This window comes from Bos taurus, chromosome X (assembly GCF_002263795.3).
Source record: "Bos taurus isolate L1 Dominette 01449 registration number 42190680 breed Hereford chromosome X, ARS-UCD2.0, whole genome shotgun sequence".
Classification (NCBI taxonomy): domain Eukaryota; kingdom Metazoa; phylum Chordata; class Mammalia; order Artiodactyla; family Bovidae; genus Bos; species Bos taurus.
The window spans coordinates 85,558,641-85,564,848 of record NC_037357.1 but is presented as its reverse complement, the minus strand read 5'-3'; positions in this window follow the sequence as shown (position 1 = coordinate 85,564,848).

Genomic DNA, 6,208 nt, shown 5'->3' with positions numbered 1-6,208 from the left:
CCCTCCCCTGCTCCTGCTCTCTTGGAGCCTGTGTCAGACCCAGACACCCCTATGAGTTGTGGTACTTCCCGAACGCGCGAGGCATGCTGGGGGTCGTAGTCCAGTTGGGCCGGTGCCTGGTGCACGTGGTGGGCAGGAGCTCCCAGGGTACTGGAAAATGTGAACTTGGGCTGTGGAATTCCGGGAGCTGTACTTTGGGGGGTGGGGTGGGTAGGAAAAGGAATCAGAACATGGAAGTAACTCCAGATGGAAAGGCACATTCATCCTACAGATGGAAAAGCTGAGGCTCAGTTGACCAAAGTTCATTCATTTGACACTTACAGAGCTCAAGCTGTGGGCCAGGTGCTAGGCATCTTCCTTGCCCTCAGGGAGCTGACAGACTAGAGAGACAGCCCATAAATGTAAAAATTTTATCTAATAAAATGTATCAATATTTGTAAATGTTACATGATAACTAGTATCAATATGTAAATAATTTACATCTGTAGGGAATTCCCTGGCAGTTAGGAGTCTGTGCTCTCACTGCCCAAGGCTCAGGGCAATCACTGATGGGTCAACTAAGATCCCACAAGGGAGCAGTGCTGCCCCCCCCCCCAAAAAAAACTATATATATAATAAATATATCACATACACACTGTGTATAGTCTATATTCATATGTGAATATGCAATTAAATAGATATGTAAATATGTGTTGTGTATATGTGATAACTACTACGGAGAAAAATAGAACAAAGTAAGGGGAAATTAGGCTTCTCAGGTGTCGCTAGGGGTTAGGAACCCGCCTGCCAATGCAGGTAGACATAAGAGACACAGGTTTGATCCCTGGGTCTAGAAGATCCCCTGGAGTAGGAAATGGCAACCCACTCCAGTATTCTTGCCTGGAGAATTCCATGGGCAGAGGAGCCTGGCGGGCTACAGTCCATGGGGCCTCAAAGAGTCTGACATGGCTTAAGTGACTTAGCATGCACAAGGGGAAATCTGTGGGGGAAGGTTGCATTTTTAGATAGTCTGGTTATGGAAGGCCCTCCTGAGAAGGTGTTGCTCCAGCCAAGGTAATTAACACAAAATGCCTTTATTGCCTTATCCCAAATTCTGTATCACATATCCTGTCCTCAAATCCTCCAAATTTGCTCATCTGAAACAGATTCATTGAGTGCCTACTAAGTGCAGGGCTCCAGGAACACAGCAAAGAACACAGCAAGGAGACTCAGTTCAGTTCAGTCACTCAGTCATGTCTGATTCTCTGTGACCCCATGGACTACAGCATGCCAACCTTCCCTGTTCTTCTCCATCTCCCGGGGCTTGCTCAAATACATATTCATTGAGTTGGTGGTGCCATCCAACCATCTTGTCCTGTCATCCCCTTCTCCTTCTGCCTTCAATCTTTCTCAGCATCAGGGTCTTTCCCAATGAGTCAGTTTTTTGCATCAGGTGGCCAAAGTATTGAGCTTCAGCTTCAGCATCAGTCCTTCCAATGAATATTCAGGACTGATTTCCTTTAGGATTGACTGGTTTGATCTCCTACTCCCCTTGCAATGGTCAAGAGCACTCTTCCATCACATCTTTTCCTTCTGGTTTATCATTTGCCTCTCTCTGAGAGATCTTCCCTGATGCTCCATGTAGAGTAGTCAGGGAATAACTCTCTGAGGAGGTGGCCTGTGAAAAGTGAGGAAGCAAACCATGTATATTTAACATGGGGGGAAGCATCAGATAGAGGGAACGTCAGGTGCAAAGCCTTGAGGTTGGAAGTTCTTGAAGTGTGTGTAGCTGGAGAGGAGTGAGGAAGGGAGAGCACTGGGAGATGAGATCCAAGGCCATGTCAAGCAAAGCCTTGTACGCCAGGCTGTGTTTGATTAGGTTTTTATTCTAAGACCCATGGGGAGCCATAAAAGGATTTCATGTAGGGAAGTCACATTATATAAATTATATTTTAGAATAAACAATCTGGCTGCTCTGTGTGGAAGGAGAAAAAACTGTTGGGGGAGGGGGATGGGCAGAGAGAGGAAGCAGAAAAGCCAGCGAGAAAGCTACTAGAGTCCAGGAAGAGATGAGAGAGTGTCAGGCCAAGGGGGATGTGGGGGTGGGGATTCGATTTTTCAATTTATTTTGAAGGTAAAGACACCAGGGTTTGCTGAGAAATCAGATACAGGGCATGAAAACTAGAGAGGAGCCCTGGCTGACCCCTGGGTTTTTAGCCTTAGCTGCTGGAGGGATGGTGTTGTCCTTAACTGTCAGGGGAAATACTCCATTAGGAGCAGTCATGGGGCAAAATCAGGAGTTGGTTTCATATGTGTTACATTTTCAGTGCCTGTTAGATATCCAAGGTCTGGTATATGTCAGTTGAGTGAAAATTTTGGGGACTAGATCTGAGATGCAGGGGTTGGATTTGGGGGCCATCATAGGTGGCAACTGAAGCCATGGGTGTGGCCAACTTCTCTGAGGAATTGACTGCCTTCAAATGGATCAGTAGGAGTAATTGAGACAGGATTTGGACTTTCCCAAGTGAGAGGGAAGGGCACTGTAGTCAGAGGGAACAGCTTCAACAAAAGCCTGTGGAAGTAAGAAAGCAGGGAGAGAGAGAAGTGGGGGCAAGAGGTGTACCATTCACATTGCCCACAGCCACATATGAGAGTGCAGCTGGTTTATTGCCTCACTGAGCAGATTGTCAAACCTTTGGATGTTTGCCAATCCAGTATAATTATAATATGCGTTTCTCTTACTAGGCATGAACTTGGGCATCTTTTCATAGATTTAAAGGTATTTGTCGTTCTTCTGGGAGTTTTCTGTTTGAATCCTTTATCCATTTTCTATGGGGTTGTTGTACTTCTTATGGATTTTTAGGGACTCTCTATATATTAGCCTCTTGAAAAATGGAGTCTTGAGGATGAGAGAGATTTGAACAGTTGTGGTGTGTATATTTATTCGTGCTTCCAAGGTCCAGTATGTGCCAAACCCTGTTCAAGGCATTATAGGCACAGTGGTGAGCAAGACAGACCAAAGTCCCTTCCCTCACGAAAGCTTTCATTCTAGTGAAGGAAACAAATAATGTAGGAAAAAACATATAGTATATTAGAAATTGAGAAATATTATGGAGAAAAAGAACACAAGGAATAGGGCATAGGAAATATTGACAGGGTAGAGTTTGGAACCTTAAATGGGGTAGCCAGGAGGTGACATTTGAAAATTCAAATGGGATATCTCCTTCAGTCTGGAACAGTTCTTCAATCTTCCCTTGACATTCATGACACTGACACTTTTGAAGATTATAAGCCAGGAGTTTTGTAGACTGTCCCTTAGTTGGACTTCCTCTGACATTTCCTGTGGTTAGATTCAGGTTCTGCATACTGTCTAGGAGTATCACAGAAGCAAAGCTGTCTCCTCACTTCATCCTATCGGATGGCTCAGGATTTTAATACTGCTTTATTGACTACGCCAAAGTCTTTGACTGTGTGGATCATAACAAACTGTGGAAAATCCTTAAAGAATGGGAATACCAGACCACTTTACCTGCCTCCTGAGAAATCTGTATGCAGGTCAAGAAGCAAAATACAAGAACTGGACATGGGACAATGGACTGGTTTAAAATTGGGAAAAGAGTACAACAGGGATGTATATTGTCACCCTGTTTATTTAACTTATATGCAGGGTACATTATGCGAAGTGCCAGCCTGGATGAAGCACAAGCTGGAATCAAGACTGCCAGAAATATCAATAACCTCAGATATGCAGATGACACCACCCTTATGGCAGAAAACGAAGAACTAAAGAGCCTCTTGATGAAAGTGAAAGAGGAGAGTGAAAAAGCTGGCTTAAAACTCAACATTCAAAAACCAAAGATCATGGCATCTGGTCCCATCACTTCATGGCAAACAAATGGAGAAACAGTGGAAACAGTGACAAATTCTATTTTCTTGGGCGCCAAAATCATTGTAGACGGTGACTGCAGTCATGAAATTAAAAGACACTTGCTCCTTGGAAGAAAAGCTGTGAGAAACCTAGACAGCATATTAAAAAGCAGAGACATTACTTCTCAGACAAAGGTCCGTATAGTCACAGCTATGGTTTTTCCAGTAATCATGTATGGATGTGAGAGTTGGATCATAAAGTAAGCTGAGTGCTGAGGAACTGATGCTTTTGAACTGTGGTGTTGGAGAAGACTCTTGAGCATCCCTTGGACTGCAAGGAGATTAAGCCAGTCAATACTAAAGGAAATCAGTCCTGAATATTCATTGGAAGGACTGATGCTGAAGCTGAAACTCCAATACTTTGGCCACCTGATGTGAAGAAATGACTCATTGGAAAAGACCCTGATGCTGGGAAAGATTGAAGACAGGAGAAGGGGATGACAGAAGATGAGATGGTTGGATGGCATCACCAACTGGATGGACATGAATTTGAGCAAGCTCCGGGAGCTGGTGACGGACAGGGAAGCCTGGTATGCTGCAGTCCATGGAGTCGCAGAGTTGGACACGACTGAGTGACTGAACTGAATGTTCACTTTTTTCCCTTCATTAAGATGGTATCTGTCAAGTTTCTCTACTGTAGAGATACTATTTTCCTCCTTGAAACTTTGGAACTATGTAAATATCCTGTTTACGTCAAAGTGTAACCACTGTCTTTAGCACCCAGAGATTTAATCACATTAGCTGAACATCATTACTGTACCGATTATTAGTTGACATTCTACTGTAAAGGAGATATTTCTCTTCTCCATTTATCTTTAATTTCTGTGAGTATGGATTTATGGATTCTGGAACTGTATCAAATGCTATTTCTGTGGTTGCTGTTTTAGTCTATGTAGTGATATATATATATATATATATATTCCTCTATTGTTGACCCAATTTTGCATTCCTGAGATGAAGTATTTGATTAAAACATATTTGCTAAATATACTATTGGATTCTTTTAGCTAGGGTTTTATTAAGGATTTTTACATCTACAGGTGTTAAATGGCTTGAAATGTTTTCTTGTATTATCTCATCTGTTTTGGGGAGCTTGCTCAAATTCATGTCCATCCAGTCGGTGATGCCATCCAACCATCTCATCCTCTGTCATCCCCTTCTCCTGTCTTCAATCTTTCCCAGCATCAGGGTCTTTTCCAATGAGTCATTTCTTGACATCAGGTGACCAAAGTATTGGAGTTTCAGCTTCAGCATCAGTCCTTCCAATGAATATTCAGGACTGATTTCCTTTAGTATTGACTGGCTTAATCTCCTTGCAGTCCAAGGGATGCTCAAGAGTCTTCAACACCACAGTTCAAAAGCTGTGATGACACCAGTCTCATAAAATAGACAGCTTTCATTCTTTTTTCTTATATCTAGAACAACTTTGTATGAGATAGCGATTAACTGTTCCTTGGGAGTTTGGTAGAGTGCACCTATAACAACCATCTGGGTTCTTTTTTTGGCAAGGAGAGGGAAGATTTCAACTTTACTACTTTGCTTTATTCAAGTAATCTGTTTCTTCATGGAACAGTTTTGGCATTTTATATCCCTCTACTAATATATTCATTTCATCTATATTTTCAGATACACTTTCTCTATTACACCTGTAGTGAATTCCCCCCTCTGGTTCGTATTTTGTATTTGGTTTGTTTGCTTCTTTTTAAATTGATCAGTCTTGCCAGAGGTCTGCTTTTCCTCTTAATTTTTGTTTCAAAGATTCCACTCTTGATTTTATTAACCTGTTGTTTCCCTCCCTACTTCATCTATTTCTGCTCTTCTATTATTTCCTTTCCTGTTACTGAGGTTTGCTTTGGTGGTCTTTTTCCAACTTCTTGTATAATTTATATGACAAAATGCCCAGATTGTAATTATATAGCTTATTGAATGTATACATAGTTATACACCCATGTGACCAGCACCCCAGTCAAAATACAGAACATTTCATTTTTCTAGAAAGCTGCTTTGCAACTCTTTCCATTAAGTCCAGAAAAATCTCTATCACCACAAATGTGCTGATTGAGAACTTGATATAAACAGAATGGTAAACAATGTTTCTTCTTTTATGTCTTTTTTCACTCAACATGTTTGTGGTTCATTTGTGTTGATTTTTGTATCAGTGATTTTGTCACTTTTTATTGCCAGGTTGTATTCTGTTATATGAATATACAATTTATCCATTTTCCTCTTGCTGGATGTTTGGGTTGTTCCCATTTTGTGGTTATTCTGAACACAGCTGCTGTGAATACATGTAACAAGTCCT